Source organism: Salvelinus fontinalis, chromosome 33 (assembly GCF_029448725.1).
Source record: "Salvelinus fontinalis isolate EN_2023a chromosome 33, ASM2944872v1, whole genome shotgun sequence".
In the NCBI taxonomy this organism is placed as follows: domain Eukaryota; kingdom Metazoa; phylum Chordata; class Actinopteri; order Salmoniformes; family Salmonidae; genus Salvelinus; species Salvelinus fontinalis.
In genome coordinates, this window is record NC_074697.1 from 26732752 (window position 1) to 26759336 (window position 26585).

At 43.8% G+C, this 26585-nt stretch overlaps 1 pseudogene; it reads right to left on the reverse strand.

Moving 5' to 3' along the window:
* Positions 1 to 15340: 15340 nt before the first annotated feature.
* LOC129831565 (matrix metalloproteinase-14-like) lies at positions 15341 to 24072 on the reverse strand (annotated as a pseudogene).
* Between the last annotated feature and the right edge of the window lie 2513 nt (positions 24073 to 26585).

Below are 26585 nucleotides of genomic sequence, written 5' to 3' on the forward strand. Positions count from 1 at the left end.
ATGTGACAATATCATCATAAAGTATGTTTTTTCAATATAGATTTATTAGATTATTGACATTTTTTCGGGACGTTAGGCGTGTTGCGTTGTGTGCCTTTGTTCAGGAAGGAGAGCTTTGCGCTACTTTGCTAGCTTTCCGTGCTAATTGACTGGAGAACATTCTAAATCCAAACAACGATTGTTCCCGACAAAGGACCCCTTGTACAACAAACAAAAAGTCTAAAAACAAAAATGCACACAGGAGGAACTCAAAATCCAAAAACACCTCACGGACATCGAAAAAAAATAACATGTTAAATTAAGTGCTTAATAAAATAGAGTAAGTAGTATTATATAACACACACAGGACTCACATTTAATTTATTAATTTATTCATCAAAGATCGTCAAAAGTAGGACCCATTTTATGATGCTATTTCATATATCTGTCGAACATGTGAAATAGTCGTTTTCGCCCAGTTTTTGGGTACTCTCTCGCTATACCTAAGCTGGATGTCGTAATGAAGTTATTTTTAGAATTCTAACACGGCGATTGCATTAAGAACTAGTTGTCACAATGGCGTGTATAAGTGGCAGTGGAAGTCAGGCGCAGGAGAGTCAAATAGAGTGTAGAATGGAGTACTTTAATTAAAGTCCCAGTAATCTGCTCCATAACACTCACGGGAAAAAAAACATAAAACAAATCTGGGTACGAAGACCCATCGCACACCTATACACAATCAACACAACACTTGACAATGAACAATCTCTGACAAACACATGAAGGGAAACAGAGGGTTAAATACACAACAGGTAATGAATGGGATTGACAACAGGTGTGTGGAAAGACAAGACAAAACCAATGGAAAATGAAAAATGGATCGATGATGGCTAGAAGACCGGTGAAGTCGACCGCCGAACACCGCCCGGACAAGGAGAGGCAACGACTTCGGCAGAAGTCGTGACATTACCCCCCCCCTGACGCGCGGCTCCAGCAGCGCGTCGACACCGGCCTCGGGGACGACCCGGAGGGCGAGGTGCAGGGCGATCCGGATGGAGGCGGTGGAATTCTTTTAACATGGAAGGATCTAAAACGTCCTCCACCGGAACCCAGCATCTCTCCTCCGGCCCGTACCCCTCCCAGTCCACGAGGTACTGAAGGCCCCTCGCCCGACGTCTCGAATCCAAAATGGATCGAATAGCGTACGCCGGGACCCCCTCGATGTCTAGAGGAGGCGGAGGAACTTCACGCACTTCAGCCTCCTGGAGCGGGCCAGCCACCACCGGCCTGAGGAGAGACACATGGAACGAGGGGTTAATACGGTAATTAGTGGGCAGTTGTAATCTATAACATACCTCGTTCACTCTCCTCAGGACTTTAAACGGCCCCACAAACCGCGGACACAGCTTCCGGCAGAGCAGGCGGAGGGGCAGGTTTCGGGTCGAGAGCCAGACCCTGTCCCCTGGTACGAACACCGGGGCCTCACTGCGGCGACGGTCTGCGCCAATTTTCTGGCGCCTTATGGCACGCTGAAGGTGGACGTGGGCTGCCTCCCAAGTTTCCTCAGCGTGCCGAAACCAATTGTCCACCGCAGGAGCTTCGGTCTGACTCTGATGCCAAGGAGCCAGAACCGGCTGATACCCTAATACACATTGGAAAGGGGTAAGGTTAGTGGAGGAGTGACGTAGCGAGTTCTGGGCTATCTCTGCCCAGGGCACGAACTTCGCCCACTCCCCTGGCCGGTCCTGGCAATAGGACCGCAGAAACCTGCCCACATCCTGGTTAACTCTCTCCACCTGCCCATTACTCTCGGGGTGAAAACCTGAGGTAAGACTAACCGAGATCCCCAGACGTTCCATGAACGCCTTCCAGACCCTTGACGTGAACTGGGGACCCCGATCAGACACTATATCCTCAGGCACCCCATAATGCCGGAAAACATGTGTAAACAGAGCCTCCGCAGTTTGTAAGGCCGTAGGGAGACCGGGCAAAGGGAGAAGACGACAGGACTTAGAGAACCGATCCACAACGACCAGGATCGTGGTGTAACCCTGTGAAGGTGGAAGATCAGTCACAAAATCCACTGACAGGTGCGACCACGGCCGTTGAGGAACGGGTAAAGGTAAAAGCTTACCTCTAGGCAGGTGTCTAGGAGCCTTGCACTGGGCGCACACCGAACAGGAGGAAACATAAATCCTCACGTCCTTAGCTAAAGTGGGCCACCAGTACCTCCCATCAAGACAGCGCATCGTCCGACCTATCCCAGGATGACCAGAGGAGGGTGATGTGTGAGCCCAATAGATCAATCGGTCGCGGACAGCAGACGGAACGTACAGACGACCAGCTGGACACTCAGGAGGAGAGGGCTCTGCACGTGACGCCCGCTCAATGTCCGCGTCCAGCTCCCACACTACTGGCGCCACCAAACACGACTCTGGGAGTATGGGAGTGGGATCCATGGGTCGCTCCTCTGTGTCATACAGCCGAGACAATGCGTCTGCCTTGACGTTCTGGGAGCCTGGTCTGTAAGTAAGCGTAAACACAAAACGAGTGAAAAACATGGCCCACCTTGCCTGGCGAGGATTTAGTCTCTTCGCCTGCCGGATGTACTCCAGATTGCGGTGGTCAGTCCAGATGAGAAAAGGGTGATTAGCCCCCTCAAGCCAATGCCTCCACACCTTCAAGGCTTTTACGACAGCTAACAGTTCTCGGTCCCCCACATCATAGTTACGCTCCGCCGGGCTGAGCTTCTTCGAAAAGAAAGCACAGGGGCGAAGCTTCGGTGGCACACCCGAACGCTGAGAGAGCACTGCTCCTATCCCAGCTTCGGATGCGTCCACCTCTACTATGAATGGCAAAGAGGGATCCGGATAAGCCAACACAGGCGCCGAGGTAAACAGAGCCTTCAGTTTACCAAAAGCCCTATTCGCCTCGGCCGACCACTGCAAGCGCACCGGTCCCCCCTTTAGCAGTGAGGTAATGGGAGCTGCAACCTGACCAAAACCCCGGATAAATCTCCGGTAGTAATTGGCAAACCCTAAAAAACGCTGCACCTCCTTTACCGTGGTTGGAGTCGGCCAATTACGCACGGCTGTAATGCGGTCGCTCTCCATCTCCACTCCTGAAGTGGAAATCTGATGCCCTAGGAAGGAGATGGATTGTTGGAAGAACAAGCATTTCTCAGCCTTGACATATAAATCATGCTCCAACAGGCGACCAAGCACCTTGCGCACCAAGGACACATGCTCAGCGCGTGTAGCAGAGTATATCAAAATATCATCGATATACACCACTACACCCTGCCCGTTCAGGTCCCTGAAGATCTCATCTACAAACGATTGGAAGACTGATGGAGCATTCATCAACCCATATGGCATGACCAGGTACTCATAATGACCTGAGGTGGTGCTAAATGCCGTCTTCAACTCATCACCCCTCCTAATACGCACCAGATTGTACGCACTCCTGAGATCCAATTTTGTGAAGAAGCGGGCCCCGCGCATTGACTCCATTACTGTATTTATCAAGGGTAGCGGGTAACTATATTTTACCGTGATTTTATTAAGGTCTCGATAATCAATGCACGGGCGTAAACCGCCATCCTTCTTCTTCACAAAAAAGAAACTCGAAGAGGCGGGTGAAATGGATGGCTTAATGAACCCCTGACGCAGGGATTCAGAGATATAATTATCCATAGCCACTGTCTCCGCTTGCGACAGAGGATACACATGACTCCTGGGATATGCAGCGTCTACCAGGAGATCTATCGCACAATCCCCCTGTCGATGGGGTGGTAATTGAGTCGCCTTCTTTTTACAGAAGGCGAGTGCCAAATCGGCATATTCTGGGGGAATGCGCACGGTGGAAACCTGGTCTGGACTTTCCACCGTAGTAGCACCAACGGAAACCCCTACACACCTACCTGAGCACTCTCGCGACCACCCCGTGAGAGCCCTCTGTGGCCAAGAAACAGTGGGATTATGAGTAGTTAACCAGGGTAGGCCTAGCACCACAGAATACGCAGGGGAATCAATAAGGAAAAGACTAATCTTCTCCTTGTGACCCTCCTGCGTTATCATAGACAAAGGTGCGGTGACCTCCCTGATAAACCCTGACCCTATTGGTTGACTATCTAAGGCATGAATAGGGAAAGGCATATCCACAGAAACAATAGGAATCCCTAAACTATGAGCTAAATTTTTATTAATGAAATTCCCAGCCGCGCCTGAATCTACTAGCGCCTTATACTGGGAATGCAAGGAAAAATCCGGAAAAGTGACAGAGACAAACATAAGTGCAGCAGAGGGCTCTGGATGAGTATGGTGCCTACTCACCTGGGGTGATGCCAAAGTGCCCTGCCTGCCTTCTCTATTCCCAGAGGAACCAACCCGGCACCGATCAGCAGTGTGATCTCTGCGATCATAGATGGTGCTCGAGTGGGTACCCCCTTTGGTCTCCCTGCGCACCATCCCTCCCAATTCCATAGATTCGGGAGAGAGAGTGCGGGAGGATGGAACAACCAGACCCCGATCTAGACGTCCCCGAGTAGCCAGCATGTTGTCCAGCCTGATGGACATATCCACCAGCTGGTCGAAGTTGAGGGTGGTGTCTCTACAGGCCAGCTCCCGACGAACGTCCTCGCGTAGACTACAGCGGTACTGGTCGATCAGGGCCCTGTCGCTCCATCCAGCGCCGGCAGCCAAGGTCCTAAACTCCAAAGCAAACTCCTGGGCACTCCTCGTCTCCTGCCTCAGATGATAGAGGAGCTCACCCGCCGTTTTTCCTTCGGGAGGATGGTCGAATACTCTCCTAAAATAAAGGGTGAACTCCTCAAAATGGTCCAACACTGCATTCTCCTCTCTATACACAGCGCTGGCCCACTCCCGGGCTTTCCCGGTGAGGCATGAGACGAGGGCGGAACTCTTCTCCCGGTCGGATGGTACTGGGGAGACCGTGGCCAGATATAAGTTCAGTTTAAGGAGGAAACCCTGGCAGCCTGCAGTATCACTGTTGTAACCCGTGGGTAGGGGTAAACGGATTTTGTTAGGTTCAGGTGGGGAAAACGCGTTAAAGGTAAATCCCCGTTGTGGCAGTGGAGGCGCTGGAGAAACTCCCTGTCTCTCCCAGCGATCCATATTCTGGACAATGCGATCCATGAGGGCGCTCAAACAGTCAATCTCCTTCGCTTGGTCTATAACGCGCTTTTCCACCTCCATGGGCGTCGTGTCCTCTCCTGCTGACTTCATATTTTATGGTCAGAGATTCTGTCACAATGGCGTGTATAAGTGGCAGTGGAAGTCAGGCGCAGGAGAGTCAAATAGAGTGTAGAATGGAGTACTTTAATTAAAGTCCCAGTAATCTGCTCCATAACACTCACGGGAAAAAAAACATAAAACAAATCTGGGTACGAAGACCCATCGCACACCTATACACAATCAACACAACACTTGACAATGAACAATCTCTGACAAACACATGAAGGGAAACAGAGGGTTAAATACACAACAGGTAATGAATGGGATTGACAACAGGTGTGTGGAAAGACAAGACAAAACCAATGGAAAATGAAAAATGGATCGATGATGGCTAGAAGACCGGTGAAGTCGACCGCCGAACACCGCCCGGACAAGGAGAGGCAACGACTTCGGCAGAAGTCGTGACACTAGTGTATCTATCATTTCCTATACAACATGTATTTTTTGGTAACGTTTATGTATAGTTATTTGGTCAGAATAGTTGAGTGCCATAAAAATATCCGCACATTCTGGGAAAAAGATGCTACGTTAGCACAATGTATAACCACTGATTTCAGATCTAAATATGCACATTTTTGAACAAAACATAAGTGTATGTATAACCTGATGTTATAGGACTGTCATCTGATGAAGCTTATCAAGGTTAGTCAAAAATTATATATCTTTTGCTGGTTTATTCGCTATCGCTAACGTGCCTATTGCTATCGCTAACGTGCCTTGATGAATGAATGCGGTAGTGTGGTAGGCTATTGTAGTAAGCTAATATAATGCTATATTGTGTTTTCGCTGTAAAACACTTAGAAAATCGGAAATATTGGCTGGATTCACAAGATGTTTGTCTTTAATTTACACCATACACCATCGATTTTTCAGAAATGTTTTATGATGAGTATTTAGGTATTTGACGTTGGTGTCTGTAATTACTCTGGCTGCTTCGGTCCTATTTGTGACGGTAGCTGTCAATCAATCAATCAATCAAGTTTATTTTATATAGCCCTTCGTACATCAGCTAATATCTCGTAGTGCTGTACAGAAACTCAGCCTAAAACCCCAAACAGCAAGCAATGCAGGTGTAGAAGCACGGTGGCTAGGAAAAACTCCCTAGAAAGGCCAAAACCTAGAGAGGAACCAGGCTATGAGGGGTGGCCAGTCCTCTTCTGGCTGTGCCGGGTGGAGATTATAACAGAACTATGCCAAGATGTTCAAAATGTTCATAAGTGACAAGCATGGTCAAATAGTAGCTGTGATGGTAGCTGCAATGTAAAACTGATTTATACCTCAAATATGCACGTTTTTCGACAAAACATAGATTTATTGCATAACATGTTATAAGACTGTCATCTGATGAAGTTGTTTCTTGGTTAGTTTGGTTGGTTCTTGGTTAGTTAGGTTGGCTTTGTGCATGCACCTGTGCTGTGAAAAATGTCTGTCCTTTTTTGTATTTGGTGGTGAGCTAACATAAATATGTGGTGTTTTCGCTGTAAAATATTTAAAAAAATCGGACATGTTGGCTGGATTCACAAGATGTTTATCTTTCATATGCTGTATTGGACTTGTGAAAGTTAAATATTTCTAAAAAATGTATTTTGAATTTCGCGCCCTGCACTTGAAGTGGCTGTTGTCATATTGTGCCCGGCTTCGGGCTTGCATCCCAATTAACTTAATTGTAAAAGGGTTTTCTAATGATCAATTTGCTTTTTAAAATGACAAACTTGGATTAGTTAACACAACGTGCCATTGGAATATAGGAGGGATGGTTGCTGATAATGGGCCTCTGTACGCCTATGTAGATATTCCATTAAAAAATCTGCCGTTTCCATCTTTGATAGTCATTTACAACATTGACAATGTCTACACTGTATTTCTGATCAATTTAATGTTATTTTAATGGACCAAAATGTTGCTTTTCTTTCAGAAACAAGGACATTTCTAAGTGACCCCAAACTTTTGAAGGGTATTGTATATTATACTACTTTTGAAGTTAATATAATGCCATTGTTAAGCGAGAAAACCACTCTGGAAAAGGACGGAACAGGTCCACTGGATGTGAGCATGAAAAATATTTTAAATTCACTGTCTAGTGGTATGAAGAACCATTTCAAAGTAGAGAAATGTATGCAAGAGATAATAAAGAAATATTTTGTCATTGTTTGTCAAATATTTTTGTCATTGTTGACTAAGTTGGAATTTGAAATCTGTCTGATATACCAAAAGCTTTGGGAAAAATATAGAGAATGTCTAATTCCTTGACAAAGACAATGGTCTTTAAAACCTCTTGGCGCACCGATACCTTTAGCGGGATCATTTTCATCAACATCCACTGAATAGCAGAGCGCCAAATAAAAAAATACTACTAAAAATATTTTTATTCTAGAAATCACAAGTGCAATATATCAAAACACAGTTTAGCTTGTTGTTAATCCACCTGTCCTGTCAGATTTTGAAAATATGCTTTACAGCGAAAGCAATCCAAGCGTTTGTGTCACGATCGTCTATGGGTGAGAGAGAGGACCAAGGCGCAGCGTGTGCAAAATACATCTTCTTTTATTTAGAAGAGAGAAAAACACGAAACGAACACTATACACAAACTAACAAAATATCAAACTGACGACCGTGAAGCTATAATGACAAATAGTGCTGACACAAACACAACACATAGACAATTACCCACAAAACCCAAATGCCTATGGCTGCCTTAAATATGGCTCTCAATCAGAGACAATAAACCACAGCTGCCTCTAATTGAGAACCAATCTAGGCAGCCATAGACATACAAACACCTAGACAAGACCCTGACCCATTAAACGTACAAACCCCTAGACAAACCAAAACACATACATTCCCCATGTCACACCCTGACCTAACTAAAAAACATAAAGAAAACAAAGAATACTAAGGCCAGGGCGTGACAGTTTGTGTGAGTTTATCGATCACTATACAAAACATTACAAACACCTAGCAGCAAAGTATCTTGGTCACGAAAGTCAGAAAAGCAATAAAATTAGTCGCTTACCTTTGATGATCTTCGGTTGTTTGCACTCACGAGATTCCCAGTTACACAATAAATGTTCCTTTTGTTCTATAAATGATTTTTATATCCAAAAACCTCCATTTGGTTGGCGCGTTATGTTCAGTAATCCACAGGCTCGTGCCGGTCATGAAGGGCAGATGAAAATTCCAAATAGTATCCGTAAAGTTCGTAGAAACATGTCAATGTTTTTTATAATCAATCCTCAGGTTGTTTTTAACATAAATAATCAATAAAATTTCAACCGGACGGTAAACTATTCAATACAAGAGAGAAAGAAAATGCCGAGCTATCACTTTCGCGCGCATGAACTAATCGAAGGACATCTGACAGTCCACTGACGCGATTTGATAAATCTCGCTCATTTTTCAGAATAAAAGCTTGAAACTATGTCTAAAGACTGTTCACACCCTGTGGAAGCCTTAGGAAACGTAATCTGGTTGATATCCCTTTAAATGGAGGAAAGGCAGGCAATGGAACAGGGATTTTTCCAAATAAAAGGTACTTCCTGGTTGGATTTCCTCAGGTTTTCGCCTGCAAAACCAGTTCTGTTATAGTCACAGACAATATTTTGACCGTTTTGGAAACTTTAGAGTGTTTTCTAACCTAATCTGTAAATTATATGCATATTCTAGCATCTGGGCCTGAGAAATAGGCCGTTTACTTTGGGAACGTTATTTTTCCAAACATAAAAGTACTGCCCCCTAGCTTCAAGAGTAAACTGTATTAGCCGAAGTAAGAAAACGGGATGAGAAATTCTTTCTGGAGAATCATGACAGGACATTGCAGAGAGATAAGGATAGTTTGAAGCTCTTGGTGGACAGATCAAATCCTTGAAAGAAGAGATTCCATAATTACAGGCAAGGGTCGTAAAACCAGACTTGGCTCCAACATGTGGAGGACCCTTTGTTCCTTCAAATCCACTCTCACACTGAGTTAAGCAAGGATGATCAGGTTTCAAGCATCTGGTCAGCACTGCCTGGCTTTGACTCAACAGATACTGATAGCGGTGATGGACGATGTCTTAGGCCAACCAGAACACAGGCTGTTAAAGGTAGTAAAGAGAAGCCTCCGGTGACAGTAATCAGACATAAATCAGCATCTCCAAACAATTGGATGAATGGTCGAAAACTTTGAGACATCCCAGAGAACTGGGTATGAAAATGTGGGACCATTTGAAGCATTATAAGAAACTAAGAGGGTCCAGATGGCTGATTTGTAGGGCCTGTTGGGTCCAGATTTTGCAGCTCTTTCAGAACATCAGCTATCTGGATTTGGGTGAAGGAGAAATGGGGTTGTTTGGGCGAGTTGCTGTGGGGGGTGCCGGGCAGTTGACCGGGGTAGGGGTAATCAGGTGGAAAGCAAGGCCAGCCGTAGAAAAATGCTTATTGAAATTCTCAATTATAGTGGATTTATTGGTGTTGACAGTATTTCCGAGCCTCAGTGCAAGAGGAGGTGCTCTTATTCTCCATGGACTTTTCAGTGTCCCAGTAGATCCTTATGATGTGTTACACCGTGAACATGGTGTACTTGAAGAAAAGGTTTATAGAGCTGTGGGTGGTGGAGAGCAAGATGTGGCTGATGAAAGGAGAGCCATATATGTTTTCTTTAAGGGTCTGACCAGTGCAACCACAAATTGGGGAGAGATTACTAAATGTGTTCAAAAACCGAAAGAACCGTTTGTTGAATTTGAAGAAAGGTTTAGAGAGAGGTAGTTAGACACAGTGGGTTACCTGACATGGAAGATGAAGATACACTAAATTCCTCCAAAAATGGGACAATGACTCATCAGCTGATGCAATCTATAATTGATAATTTGCAAAAAACTTTGGTTTCCACAACTAGTGACTGGGAGAGACAAAACTACGCGGATATCATCGACAGACTGTCACGACTGGACAGAAACATCAATCAACATAATAAACCGGCTGTTATCAGAGTTGTGCAGGTTCCTAGTCAAACCAACAACATTATTTATTCAGCAGAAGAGAAACCTGGTGAATGTCATTATTGCGGGATTTCTGGCCACTGGCAACGAGAATGTCAGAAAAGAAAAAGTGTTCTTATGAGAAATCGCCAGGAGAAGCAGGGTCTGTCTAAGAGAAATGGAATCAAGACCACAGCCCCAATAACACAACGTTAATGCAGAAATGTAAGAAGCTCTCTCCGGCTTAGCAGCAGAGTTTGCTGGATGCTGTGGAGGTAAACTAATAGACTCCCTCTTACGTCCCATCTCAGCTGGTGTACATATGAAATTGGATGGAATATATGCTATAGATTCTTTAGTAGGTATGGGTGCTGAAGTCACTGTATTTGCAATGTCTTATGCAAAACATATATATGTCCTCAGGACATGGGCAAGAAGATGAGAGCAACAGGAGTGGGAGGGGGAGACAGATATGAAACAGACCAAACCATTATCAATTTCTATTGGTCCAATGAAGATTGATGCAATCAGATAGGCTAATTAGAACAACCTATTTTAGGCCTTGATGTTATTATGCAACTTGACTCTAAATTGAACATTTCTGAAGGGAAGGTGACGTGGCAAATTAGGCAACTGCAGGGGGCTATAGTTCAGAACCATGCTATTTGGACTACAAATAAAAACTATTTAGGAACTTTGGATATGGAACCAATGTGCTTGACAGGTGTTTCCCCACCTTGCACAAAACAATATCCCATTAGTAAGGAAGCTATGGATGCTACTAAAGTAGTGAGTAAAGATCTATGGGACATCGGTATAGTTGAAAAGACACCATGTAATCCAGCTACTCTGATGTATCCTACAGTTACCACATTACTTGAACACGACTGTTATGAGTTGTTTTCGATCAGCTCTCTGGTGGGTTTATAGTCATTTGTTGGAAAACCCTGAGTTTATCTTATATACAGACTGTTCAAGCATTGTGAAGGGTGATGTGAGGAAGGCAGGCTGGGCAGTTACTACAGTGGACAATGTGATAGTGACAGGCACGTTACCTGCAGGAACATCAGCACGGGTGGCGGAATTGGTGACTTTGACAGAAGCATGTAAACAAGCTGAAGGAAAAACAGCTACTATCTACACAGACTTAAGGTATGCTTTTGGTGTTACCCATGATTTTGGAAAAATATGGAAAAACAGAGGATTCATGACATCACTGGGAGCTCCTGTGAAGAATGGACCAGAGGTGATGGACTTGGTGGTCAAGATGTGTTGGTATCTATACTGATGGTTTCCAGTGGTGTGTAGAAGAGGATGTCTTCCTTAATTGACCACCATAAACGTAACGGACATATACCAGGAGCTGTGCAAGGCCCGCCACATCTGTTGACTCATCCACCTGTAACGCATAGAATTCACTGGCTTGTATGCGAAGCAGTAATTGTTTCAAAACATTTCCTGCCATGTCACTGATGAGTCATGAAACAGTGTTTTTTTTGTTTTTTGGGCCTTTCCCCCAGCATTATCGCAGCCATATCCGCGGCAGCAGGAATAATTAAGTCCTCTACAATAGTATGGGCCTTGCCTGTCCTTGCCACTCGGTAGCTCACCATATAAGACTCTTCTAGTCCCTTCTTATTAATGGTATTTGTTGTTTTTATACATGTCTTACTTCTCAAAAGTCATCTTAATTCTCGCTCAAAAACTCCTGTGGCTTATTTTTGGCTTAGTTTTGTTTTTAAATGTCTGCGCAAGAGTGAAGGTTTCATCTGTGGCTTAGTTTTGTTTCTAAATGTCTGCGCAAGAGTGAAGGTTTCATTGAGTTCTGAGATAGACTTTTGCGCATATAACACACTGTGGCTGAGGAAAGGCACTACTCCCAATATATGTGAACCCCAAATCAATGTAGTTCTCATCATATTTGTGCCTCTTCGATGGTCCAACGTCCATGTCTGTTGTTCGGGGCAGTAACTCTTCGGCTGCATCAGATTCACAACTGTCAGTGTCTATGCTAGCTGGGCTAACAACAAATGTAGAATGACTGATGCTAGCATTGGATGCGCTTGTGGAAGCAGAACAACTTGTGTCGTCGACAGGTGCAGGTGTAATACTGCTGGTAGTAGCAGTACTACCAGTATAGCTGGTACAGTATGTGTCTCTATGGAGGCGGGCCTTACTTTTGTTAACCATTTATACACTTTCGAGCAAACGGAATGAGCATGCAGCTACGTTTGGCTACATACGGACCGTTAGTGGAATTCCCGCGAGAGAGTAACGGTTATGTCACGCCCTGACCTTGGAGAGCCTTTTATTTCTCTATTTGGTTAGGTCAGGGTGTGATTTGGTTGGACATTCTAGTTTTCTATTTCTTTGTTGGCTGTGTATGGTTCCCAATCAGAGGCAGCTGTCTATCGTTGTCTCTGATTGGGAATCATACTTAGGCAGCCTGTTTTCCACCCTAGTTTGTGGGATCTTGCCTTTGTATAATTGCTGTTTAGCGCTACAGAGCTTTACGTTCGTTTGTATTTTGTTGTTTTGTCTGTGTTTCAGTATTAAATATCATGAACACTTTCCACGCTGCGCTTTGGTCTCATTCAATTGAAGACGGACGTAACAGGTTAGTGTGATTGGATGTTAATTATTTGACTAGGCTACCTGTATTTGACATTTTGTTGTTATTTCGCTGAACACTAGATGGTTAAATTTTATTTTTGGCACTGAAACGAGGCTACTCAGGCGAGAAAAAAAGATCACCCAAATGCATTGACCCGTTGGAAAATATAAATGGACTGTTTGAAAATGTGAAGAATTTTGTATTTAAAAGAAAATTATAACCCGGCAGTTATCTATTATATCCAACAGTTATTTGAACATAATTTGTTATAAACCAAGGACAGCAATTACTTACAAATCAAAGACAGTAATCACTTATTTACTGTCACGTTCCTGACCTGTTTTCTGTTGTTTTGTATGTGTTTAGTTGGTCAGGATGTGAGCTGGGTGGGAATTCTATGTTGTGTGTCTAGTTTGTCTGTTTCTATTTTAGCCTAGTGTGGGTTCTCAATCAGAGACAGATGGTAGTCGTTGTCTCTGATTGAGACTCATATATAGGAGGCTTGTTTTGTGTTGGGATTTTGTGGGTGTTTGTTACCTATCTCTGTGTTTGTGTTCTGCACCAGATAGGTCTGTATCGGTTTTGCACATTTGATATTTTGTATGTTGTTTGTAGTGTTTCACTTGTTCTTGTATTAAACATGTTGAACACTAGCCGCGCTGCACTTTGGTCCTCTCCTTCACCCCTGGAAGAAAACCTTTACATTTACAGTATTTAACTATTATTGAGTTGTGCTGAGACCAAGGTCTATTTTAGAGATGAGCTCATACACATCAATATATTACTATTTTTTTATATATATATTAATATTTGGAGACATACTGTCACGCTGGCATGCATGATTCGGGAGACAGGCGCAATATTTTTTTTAATTAAACCCCAAATTACGGCGCGCCATGTAAGGGCCCGGGGACGAAGACCAAACAAACACGTAACAAAAACACAGGGTTGAATCCCAAAACGAAGAGTGAGGAGTACCTCGTATAAATACCCATGCACACAATGATTAACGCATGGGACGAGACCCGTAATGATCTGCGCAATCCACAAGGGCATGAAGGCCCAAAACACACAGCACAGGTACTCACACGCACCAATGGACATTGTAACAATAATGGACAGCACCATGGTGAACAAAGGGCACATATATACAAATACTAATCAGTGGGAATAGGGGACAGGTGTGCGTGATGAAAGGTCCGGAGGGATCCGTGACACATACACACACTCTATAACCGCTTTATCTTCGTTTGTAGTGATAGACAAGCAAGAAACACAGTAGTAGGACTACAACAGTTCCGAAATTTTTTACAGAGATAGAAAATTTGCGAAATACTGCAGTTTGTAATTTTTTTGTGGGAACATATAGAACTAAATCGTATTATCAATGTGCAGCTGGTAGCCTATTGGTTAGAGCGTTGCGCCAGTATCCGAAAGGTTGCTAGATTGAATCCTTGAGCTGACAAGCTAAAAATCTGTAGTTCTGCCCCTGAACAAGGAAGTTAACCCACAATTCCTAGGCTGTCATTGTAAATAAGTATTTGTTCTTAACTGACTTGCTTAATTAAATAGTAGTAGTATCTTAGCAGCAATCCAGCCAGCCGTAGTTCAGGAGAACATGTATGACCCAATAGTACTCACTCTGCCTTGGACCATCTGAGAAGTAAAGGTTTCCTATAGGAAAATAAAATGGCTTTATCAGTAAAAAAAGTTGTGCTGAATGCTTTATAAACTCATGTATGTAATAAAAATGAATATTTTTTTACAGTATATATTGGGTTTTTTTGTTTTTTTAAATGTGAATCACAAGCTTATTTGGCTTACCCCAGACGGCATTGAGCTACCGCTGGTGGTAAGCGTACCCCAGGTTGGGAATACCTGCTCCAAGCTCATCATTAAGCTTGAGGCCCTGGGTCTCAACCCTGCCTTGTGCAATTCGGTCCTCGACTTTCTGACGGGCCACTCCCAGGTGGTGAAGGTAGGAAACAACATCTCCACGTAGCTGATCCTCAACACTGGGGCACCACAAGGGTGCGTGCTCAGCCCCCTCCTGTACTCCCTGTTCACCCATGACTGCGTGGCCATGCACGCCTCCAATTCAATAGTCAGGAAAACAACCTCTCAGTCAACGTCAACAAAACAAAGGAGATGATCGTGGACTTCAGGAAACAGCAGAGGGAGCACCCCCCTATCCAAATCAACAGTAAAGTAGTGGAGAACTTGGGAAGTTAAGTTCCTCGGCATACACACATCACAGACAAACTGAAATGGTCCACCCACACAGACAGTGTGGTGAAGAAGGTAACAGCGCCTCTTCAACCTCAGGAGGCTGAAAAGTTTGGCTTGTCATGTAAAACCATGACAAACTTTTATAGATGCACAATTGAGACATCCTTTCGGGCTGTATCACCACCTGGTACTTCAACTGCACCGCCCTCAACCGCAAGGCTCTCCAGAGGGTCACCTAAAGGATAAAAAATTGGATTCATCAGTAAAAAAAGTTGTGCTGAATGCTTTATTAACTCATGTATGTAATACTAATAAATATAGTTTTACAGTAAATTATCATCAAAGTTCTGAAAGACAGCGTCCACTTTGGAGTCAATGCCTGGAAAATCCTGAGTTATGGATTGGGGATATCAATAGTGCATTTGGCATCTTTCCTTGTCAAAGCTGAAACATAATATCAATCAAATTATAATTTTTTAAATAAATCTAAAGATGCATATTATCATACAGAAAAATGCATGACATATCAATTATTGGCGTCTAATTAAACCATGTTCCAAACACCTCCAGTATTTGTTGCCCACAAATAAGGTTTTCCCTTAGTCACTGATGAGTGGAAGCCCAAGTTGGAGATTGACTTTGGATAGCCAGGGAGGATTGTCTTTGCATAAGTCCTTATTCCCCAGTATTTGTCACCTGTGGAAATATGAGGCAAAGTAAATACTGTTTGTACGAGAGAGAGGTTGAGAGTGGGAGTGCACAAATCATTAGCTGTTATGTTTTGTGCTTTTGACGTTCCTGACATTGCTGTACCTTAAAACAGATACACAACATCTTTAGCTGAGAGTTCATAGGCAGCATCGACATAGTTCATCTGAGCCCATCTCGAGCTCACTTGTCAGTCTAATTCATTGGACAGCCGTGCTCTTCTGCCAATAGTACCTATAATGACAGAGAATCAGTTCTTACAAAATAATGATCAAAAGGCTCCAACTCACCCACAGGTCCTCACTGATGGAGGAGGCTGCGTCAAACACCAGGTCCCGGTTGCACTGCTTGTCTTCTGCGTTGGGTCTGGGGTCTCGCATGGGATCCGGTTTGGGATCCAACTTGGGGTTCTCTGTTGGCTCCTCGTGTTCTGGTTTGGGTTCTGGCTTGGGTGTAGCTTGGGATCAGGTGTACAGATACCTTTAAGATAACACACATCGCATAAACATATCAATTGGATTCCATAAAGATGGTAATAAAAAACACATACAGTGAACAGAATTATTCTATAGAAATGCTGTCAATGTGTTTGATGACCATTTAGGGCTTGGACCCCATGTCTGTCATCATCAGGCAGTGTGTATCCATTGGTGTTGACATATTGATAGGTGGGGAACATCAGAGCTCTCCGGTCCCTGGAGTGGTTCAGCCCCAGAGGATGACCAAACTCATGGGCCGCCACCAACAGCAGATTCACTCCTGAGGACAACAATACATGTGAGTGTGTTGAATCAGTGAATCGGGCTACACTATATCTTAAATAGTGTTGTGTGTTCAGATGGTCACCCCTCTGGATCAGTGTCCAGGTTTCATCGTCATCAGAGTGTGTGTCCCCACCTTGGTTCTGTCCAGGGGAGTTGGAATGGGCTAAGACAGCATTTGGCCCATCAAAAGGATAGAAGTCTGTATGATCTGTGTTTAGACAAGCCAGATTTAAGACGTTCATCAGTAGTGTATGGTGATGGTATTGAGTCAATACCATTGTCATAGTCCATACTCACATCCACCTTTGAAGAGGATCATGATGTAGGCAGTGTCAGTGTAGATCTGTTTGAAGTCCAGAGGGATTACATCACCGTAGATCTATAAGTCCTGGGCTATAGTTGCATCTACGTACATCATTGCCTCGGGTCTGGTGTGTACTGAGTGATTTTGTCAAACACAAGTCATTCAGCACTCACTCATTGACATTACCTGACAAGTAAAAGGGACCCATTTTACTCCTGCAGTGTAGGCATTGCACAATGACCCAGGCTGGGCAACAACGGATTTGACATTGTTAGCAGATGATCAACAATGAACCATGAATACCATATTATTTTCCTTGATTATAGCTGTCAAACTTAATGCATTTCAAAAGCAGTCAAAGTGCTCGTCTACATTCAGAGCTTTCACTATACCTGTAGGTAACAGTGTTCTTCTCCCATTTTGGTTTCCTGTGGAGTGTCCATATCTGCTGATGTCAGACACTCCACACCTGGACTCCTTCATCACCTCCAGAGTGTTTTTGTCCAGAACCCCAGTGACCTCCAGGCCAAAAAGTGCCTGCATGGCCTCCAGGCTCTTGTTGAAGTCAAGCTTGATAATACTTTGGGAAGTTGAGTTTGTCAACCCCACATCTGTGTAGTATTGAGACAGATAGTCCTGGTGTTGGAGGAGGATTAGAGACAACATTTTAAACACGCTGTTTTCTCATCCCTATTAGGAATCTCATGCGAAACAGTACAAGCATAACAAGTAGGCTAACAAGTATTTTCCCACCGTATTCTGAGATACGATACGGGTAGCAACATACTGAGCCATGTGATGCAATTATTCAGATAAATTACCCCAGTGACTGTCTTGTCGTCCTCTGGTGATGTTTGGAGCTCTGGAGCGCTGGCGGGGGCAGCCTGACAGACCCAAACAGGCCAGAAACAGGACTGCGGAACACGTATAAAGACAATTTACAAACCTGTGGCAATGCAGAGGGGAGACTCCCTCTCTTTCTCTATCACTCTGCCCTGTCCACATTCTCTTTTGAATGATCCCTAACAGTCTTGGGGTGTACATGGTTCCATTCAGAACATAAGTAAGATGCCAAGGTAAGCTTTGTGCTCTTGAATATTCCTGTAAACTTTTGGACAAACTCCTATCCTCAAGGAAGAGGGATCGTTCTCCTGATAACATTGTTGGAGGTGGTGTGTAGAGTTTTGGGTGATTGTTAGAGTGAGGTTTAGGCATACTGTAGGTACACATAAGTTAACATTGTAAGGATAAAACGGTGGTTAGTTTGAATATCTTTGATCAATCAATGTAAGCACATTTATTAAAACTTATTTTGCCTGCAGGGCCAGTATTGAGTAGCTTGGAAGAAAAGGTGCCCAGAGGTGGCCAGAGTAGACTGCCTGCTCATCAGTCCCAGTTGCTAATATATGCATATTATTAGTAGTATTGGATAGAAAACACTCAGAAGTTTCTAAAACTGTTTGAATGATGTCTGTGAGTATAACAGAACTCATATGGCAGGCAAAAACCTGAGAAACAAATCCAACCAGGAAGTGGGAAATCTGAGTTTTGTAGGTTTTCAACTCATCGCCTATCGAATACACAGTGGGATATGGGTCAGTTTGCACTTGCTACGGCTTCCACTAGATGTCAACAGTCTTTAGAACTTTGTCGGATGCTTCACCTGTGAAGTGGGGCAGAATGAGAGTAGAATGAGTAAGGTCTGCCATGAGCTGACCATGCTCTGACCATGCGCTTTTTTTATGTGCTTTTGCCATAAAGCTTTTTTTTCATGTGAGAGCGAGCTCTGTTCTATCGCATTTCTGAAGACAAAGGAATTCTCCGGTTGGAACATTATTGAAGATTTATGTTAAAAACATCCTAAAGATTGATTCAATACATCGTTTGACATCTTTCTACTGACTGTTACGGAACTTTTTGACATTTCGTCTGCTTTTAGTGAACGCGCTTCGTGACTTTGGACTTGTTTACCAAACGCGCTAACAAAAGGAGCTATTTGGACATAAATTATGGACAATACTGAACAAAACGAACATTTCTTATGGAAGTGGGAGTCCTGGGAGTGCATTCCGACAAAGATCAGCAAAGGTAAGTGAAGAATGATAATGCTATTTATGACTTTTGCTGACTCCACAATTTAGCGGGTAACTGTATGGCTTGCTTTTGTGGCTGAATGCTGTTCTCAGATTATTGAATATTGTGGTTTTGCCGTAAAGCTTTTCTGAAATCTGACACAGCGCTTGCATTAAGAACAAGTTTATCTATGTAAAACATGTATCTTTCTTCAAAGTTTATGATGAGTATTTCTGTTATTTGATGTGGCTCTCTGCAATTTCTCCGGATATTCTGAAGGTATTTCTGAACATGGCGCCAATGTAAATGGAGGTTTTTGGATATAAATATGAACTTTATCGAACAAAACATATATGTATTGTGTAACATGAAGTCCTATGAGTGTCATCTGATGAAGATCATCAAAGGTTAGTGATTCATTTTATCTCTATTTCTGCTTTTTGTGACTCATGTCTTTGGCTTGAAAAATGGCTTTGTTTTTCTGTGATTTGGTGGTGACCTAACATAATCGTTTGTGGTGCTTTCGCTGTAAAGCTTTTTTGAAATCGGACACTGTGGTGGGATTAACAAGAAGTGTATCTTTAAAATGATGTGAAATTCTTGTATGCTTAATGAATTTTAATTATGAGATTTCTGTTTGAATTTGGAGCCCTGCACTTTCACTGGCTGTTGTCATATCGATCCCGTTAACGGGATTGCAGCCCTAAGAAGGGATTGCAGCCCTAAGAAGTTTTAACAATCAAACTTCAAAATATTGTTTTATTACAATACATTTCAAAGCATAACATGTTACTACATTATAATACAATTAATCCATTTGTATTTTATGTTCTGTACCCATACAGTAAGATACCACAAAGATTTAAGTGAAATGGCCTTGAAGATGGTTGCTTGATGATGCAATTTCACTTCTTGCAACACTGTTATCAACATTCAGCTGGTGAGTCATCTTGGTTCATGCTAGGTGAGGTAGCCCTGAGGTACTTATATACTGCACATTAATCTTACTCAATACAAGATTCAATTAATCCGATTTAAAAAATCTAATAAATAAACTACTTTGAACAGCAATTCTTGATATTTGCATCAAAGCTACAAAAGACGTGTTTGTGCAGGGACAATAAACCGATTGCTACGTATAAAATCTGGCATACTCATATGCCTAAGGTATACTTCAGGATATGTTCAATTGATTGAGCAGGTACACTCTTGTCAGATGTTCTTTCAAAGTTGGGCTAGGTCGGTAACAAGCTTTGTAACAGAGACAGGTAGCCTAGCGGTTAGAGCGTTAGGCCAGATACCAAAAGGTCGCTGGTTCATAGCCCCGACCCAAATTGGTGAAACAGATCTGTCGATGTGCCCTTGAGCAATGTACTTAAATCAAATTGCTTATGTAAGTTGCTCTGTATAAGAGTGTCTGTAGGTAGGGTCACATCTAGTGTCTTTGACAGATATGTTAGCAGCCCAGCCATGCATTGGCTAGGATTCGATTCAGCACCCGGTTCTGTCTGTAGTCATAGTTATATGCCTTTGATCCACTGAAGAGATATATAGTACCTGTTGATGAGAAAATATGATCATGTTTTGTTAAAGTGGGCATGGTAATCAAGATAACACAAACGTGTCATGATATTAAAATGTATGCAATTTAAGGCAAGGTGACATGGTGAAGTGTTTTATAGGCTACCTTGAAACTCAAATGCAGCATCAACCCTCCTCCCAATACCTGGCCAGTCTGTTTGGATGTTTCTTGGAAATCCTGGATCCATCCTACGTCTGTGTTCATCGTATCTGTACAATAGATAACAAATAAACATTGAACTTACAAATAAATGACGGATAGCTTATGAGCAGTTCCTTTCTGACAAATGTCTCATTGTTAAACACTAGATGGCAGGCTTTGCCTCTCAGGAGCTGGAATGCCTATTCATCAAAACATTGATACAGTGAAAACATACTGCTCTTACCTAAACAGTGGACTTGGGAACAGTATATTTTCTGCAACAGTATATTGTATTATACTGTAATAACCGTTCACTTTATGTTTATCATTTACCAAAAAACATTTTGTTTGAGGCTGTTTACCTGTAGTAATCGTGTCCTATGAAGAAGAAGGTTTTTCCATATTCACTGATATGAACAGCAGCGTCAATGTTCCTTACTCTGGCTGGGAATCCATAGTCATATATGGAGCCAAAGTGGCTTTTCATCTTAAGCTGTCGAACCACCCAGTACTTAGGACCTGAAACACAGAGCACCGCCACTGCCTTTGGAACCCTATGAAAACATACAACAAGAACTGCCAGATGCCAATGAGCTTTGTGAGTTTCTTGCATACAGTGCGACAATTTTGACGCAGGGCTATAATTTAGGTCCAGTGGTTCTAAATTATAGCGTTCTGTTTCAAATCTAGCCCTGTCATGCTGCGAAGCCTAAGTGAGGCCTTTGAGACGATCAGACTGCACATTACCAGTGAAGACATATGCCACGCCTTTGGCAGGGATGTCATAGGCCGCGTCCACAGCAGAGTAGATGCTGGGGAGGTATGTGCTGCTGGGGCCCTCGCTCAGACGGTTCCAGTATGTCGTCCATGTTGTCCTCAACCACATGTACCTGGAGGGAAACAAACCACTGTGTTGGGGCAAATAAGAACCTATACTGTAAAAATTATATTGCATAATTCAAAATTCCTTTACCTGTTTTTAAAGAACACAATTTCCTTCCCGAACACTGCCACTGCATCAACAGAGAAGTTGGGATCACACTTCTTAGGAAGGTTTAGTGGATCCTGTTTTCTGACTGGCTTGCCTTGGAAATAAAAGCAAAGTCTCCAATGTTCAGATGGAAATCCACCCAAAAATGTACCTTGTGATAATTATGTTATTGCGGATTTCTACTTACCATACAGCGTCTGGATTCCCAGTGCGTCATCTCGTGGCAGTGTGTACTGTGCTCCATTGTAATAATTGTAGTTGGGGTACATGAGAGATGAGGGGTCTTTGGAATGGGAGAGGCCCAGGGAGTGGCCTAACTCATGGGCCGCAACAGTGAACAGGCTGTAACCTAAAACAGCATCCCATAAGAAAATGTTTGTCTACAACCATATTTTGAATCCTAATTCTTTTTGTTTTATAAAATAAATTCTGATCATGTTATGCTTGTAACAGTGGCCCTACCTAGCTTGGAATGCCCCATCGTCCAGATTTCGTCCTCGTCAAAGTGCACATCTCCCCCCATGTCCTCCCCTGGCGCAAAGGCGTGGGCCAGAACACCCTTGGGGCCGTCAAAGGGAAAGAAGTCTCCGTGAGCTGTGATGGATGGATGGAGAGAGATGGATTATCAGTCATGTACCTGGAAACTGGCTCCAGTAAGTATATAATTATAGCACAGTTAAAACCTCACATGCAGCCAAATACATTCTCTACCATCTCTATTAGAATATACGCAGAACTGAACGGAGAATGATTCAGGGTCAGAATACTTTTTTTTGCGAAAGAGAGGATGATGTCTGCCTTGTCGTGGTTGACCTTGATGAACTTCAGTGGGGCCGCGTCACTCCAGATCTTCAGGGCCAAACGGAATGAGGTATCCACCTCCTCCTGTGTAAGGTCAGGGGTGTACTGATCAATCCTGCAGGTCATTGGCACACAGACAACACAGAAAAACATGAAGCAGCCTGAAAGAAAGCATTAAAAACAGGGCTAGTTATATCCAGTGAGCTGGTAATCTATTGGCAGATGTCTGGTTTTAAAAGGGAAAGGGAAAGGGGGATACCTAGTCAGTTGAACAACTGAATGCATTCAACTGAAATGTGTCTTCCACATTTAACCCCTCTAAATCATAGAGATGCAGGGGGCAGCCATAATCGACATCGACGTCTTCGGCGCCTGGGGAACAGTGGGTTAACTGCCTTGCTCAGGGGCAGAACGACAGATTTTTACCTTGCCAGCTCGGGGATTCGATCCAGCAACCTTTTGGTTACTGGCCCAACGCTTGAACCACTATACAATTCAGTGATGAAACAAAACTGTGAGGTTATGATGAAAACATGGTTAATTTTGGGGATTATGTCATTCCTTTTATACACAGTGTACAAAACAGGAATACCTTCCTAATATTGAGTTGTACCCCATTTTCCCTCAGAACAGCCTCAAATCATTGGGGTGTGGACTCTACAAGGTGTCGAAAGCGTTTTTCCAGGGATGCTGGCCCATGTTGACTCCAAATTTTCCCACAGTTGTGTCAAGTTGGCTGGATGTCCTTTGGGTGGTGGACCATTCTTGATACACATGGGAAACTGTTGAGCATAATCCAGAAGCGTTGCAGTTCTTGAAACACTCAAACTGGTGCGCGTGGCACCTACACATTTCTTTTTTCTAGAACAAATTGTTATTTACAATGACGGCCTGGCTAGATGCAAAAGGCATCCTGTGTGGCAGGGGATAAAAAAATGGTACAACAAGATGGATAACACAGATGGAAGACATTTGTGACCGACAACCGATACTAGACAGATAACAGATAATAATATGCACCTGTATGTGATGGTGTGATTCTTCCACTTGATCTGGTCAGGGTAAAAGCTGTAGTTTTCCACGTCAGGCACTCCACACCTATGCTTCCTCATCACAGAGAGTGTCTGTAGATCCAGTCTGCCAGTCTGCTTCAGACTAAAGAAACCCTGCATCTCCCTGATCTTTTCCCCCAGGGCTGAGGTGGCTGTGGCCCTCCTATTACGGGGCCGGGGGCCACTGCTGGGGCTCATGTGGTAGAACCTCCTCAGGTAACCCTATCATACAGCTGGTTACTAACCAAACTTCCACTGATAGCAGGTCACTTCTCTTATAAGGACAAATAAGTCTTATTTGTCCTAAAGTAGGCACAACTTTAAGTTGTTCTAAAGTGCACCTAATAAATGTACTCAACATTTACCATTGAAAAACAGACAATAACTAGAATTGCAATACCTGGGCAAATAGTCAAAACACAATCAATGTATTCCAATACAGTTTTTTTTTCTAGAGATAGGATCTTCCACAACATTTTCTAAATAGTGGATGAAGACACAAACCTCAGCCAGTTCCATGTCCTCAAGGCTTGGCCATTGTTCCTTAGAGATGGGTAAAGTCCACAACAGGTCTGTGAGCACTAGAAAGCACAGCACTTGGATCCAGGGCCAGAGCCACTCCATCGTTAAATGAACAAGCTCTTTACAGCTCATGGCTTTATAGATAAGAGCATGCTTGAGGTCTGTGGTGAATCACATGTTTTCCAAGCCCTCAATCCTGCAGTTGCAGCAGTTCTACCTGCAGCTATTACCATGAGGTGTGTGGTAAGAATAATTACTCTATGGAAACCCTGAACTATATCTTGTTTACCCCAATCCAGGTCTTAAGACTGTGAAACAAGATAAAGGGATGTCCTATAGCCCTACCTGTCAACACTGGGCTTGTTCCTTTGGTTACCAAGTATATTGTTTCCTGCACGCAGGCTAGACTTTTGCACGTCAATCGTCTTTCTAATATTTCCGAAATGTCCAAATGACATATGGCCTTATTTTGGCCATGATTTTTAAACAACAATTGGATTAGACTAGAGTTATTTGGACTAACTGTACTGGAGTTATTTGGCTGACCTGTTGAATTGCACGTGTCAAATAGGCAGTGTTGTCCTCGCTTAGTCGTAATGTGTCAATTGGCACACAGCTCCAATAACATAGATACTCTCGGTCTGGTTTGATATCTTCATTACAATCTCAACCGTACTTGTAGATGTCCGAACTGAAATATGTGATTTAGGAAATGTTTATGAAATTAGCCATAGAAACTCACCCACTAATTTCTGCCTGATGTGCTGGGAGCATGTTGGTATTATGTAACACATTCCTTTCTCCCGGTATTGATTCATGAACCTTCAAATATTTCCAAAATGTTTTCCTTACAGGCAACCCAATACATTGGACTGAACTCAACATGTTAGAATTATGCAAACAGTTTTATACAGCTTTGCATAGCCTTTATTGCATTTTGGACACGAACATTTCATTTCCCATTAAATGTTTTTGGTCACTTCATATCAAAATCCTTCAGCATCCGAGCTAGGTATTTGCTTTCTCAGTTCCAACAACTTGTTTCTGGGTATAATCGTACTTATAAACTTGTGGTCCAACAAAGAAGTAGATGAAGTCTAGGATAAACAAAAATGTAACAATTAAAAGGAGTTTAACGAAATTAAATGTTCAAATTGAGCTGGCCTTTGTTGGTCTTTGTTGTTGTGATATAATAGTAGCTTACCATCTTTGTAGACAGCTGCATCGATAGTAGTATTGTCACGTCCTGACCATAGAGAGTCCTTATTTTCTATGGTAGAGTAGGTCAGGCCGTGACTGAGGGGTTAGTCTAGTTTATTATTTCTATGTGGGGTTGTCACGCCCTGACCATAGAGAGCCTTGTTATTCTCTCTTTTGGTTAGGTCAGCGTGTGACTAGGGAAGGTGTTCCTATCTAGGTTAATATTTTCTATGTTGGCCTGGTATGGTGTTGCGGTACAAGTTGTGCCGGTTCGACGCACCAGGTCTCCAGTGCGCCTCCACAGCCCAGTACATCCTGTGCCTCCTCCTCGCACTCTCCCTGAAGTGCGTGTCCCCAGTCCGTTACGTCCTGTGCCTGCTCGTCGCACTCTCCCTCAAGTGCGCCTTCCCAGTTAGGTACGTCATGTGCCTGCTCCCCGCACTTGCCCTGAAGTGCGTGTTACCAGTCCGGTGTCACCTGTGCCGGCCCCACGCATCAGGCCTCCAGTGCGCCTCCCCAGTCCAGAGCTTCAGGCAACGGTCCCCAGTCCAGAGCTTCAGGCGACGGTCCCCAGTCCAGAGCTTCAGGCGACGGTCCCCAGTCCAGAGCTTCACGCGACGGTCTAGACGTTCCCCAGTATAGAGCTTCAGGCGACGAGTCCCAGTCCAGAGCTTCCGTCGACGGTCCCCAGTCCAGAGCTTCAGGCGACGGTCCCCAGTCTAGAGCTTCAGGCGACGAGTCCGAGTCCAGAGCTTCCGGCGACAGTCCCCAGTCTAGAGCTTCAGGCGACGGTCCCCAATCTAGAGCTTCAGGCGACGGTCCCCAGTCTAGAGATTCAGGCGACGAGTCCCAGTCCAGAGCTTCCGGCGACGGTCCCCAGTCTACATTTACATTTAAGTAATTTAGCAGACGCTCTTATCCAGAGCGACTTACAAATTGGTGCATTCACCTTATGACCTCCAGTGGAACAGCCACTTTACAATAGTGCATCTAAATCTTTCTAAGGGGGGGGGGGGGGTGTCAGAAGGATTGCTTTATCCTATCCTAGGTATTCCTTAAAGAGGTGGGGTTTCAGGTGTCTCCGGAAGGTGGTGATTGACTCCGCTGTCCTGGCGTCGTGAGGGAGTTTGTTCCACCATTGGGGTGCCAGAGCAGCGAACAGTTTTGACTGGGCTGAGCGGGAACTGTACCTCCTCAGTGGTAGGGAGGCGAGCAGGCCAGAGGTGGATGAACGCAGTGCCCTTGTTTGGGTGTAGGGCCTGATCAGAGCCTGAAGGTACTGAGGTGCCGTTCCCCTCACAGCTCCGTAGGCGAGCACCATGGTCTTGTAGCGGATGCGAGCTTCAACTGGAAGCCAGTGGAGAGAGCGGAGGAGCGGGGTGACGTGAGAGAACTTGGGAAGGTTGAACACCAGA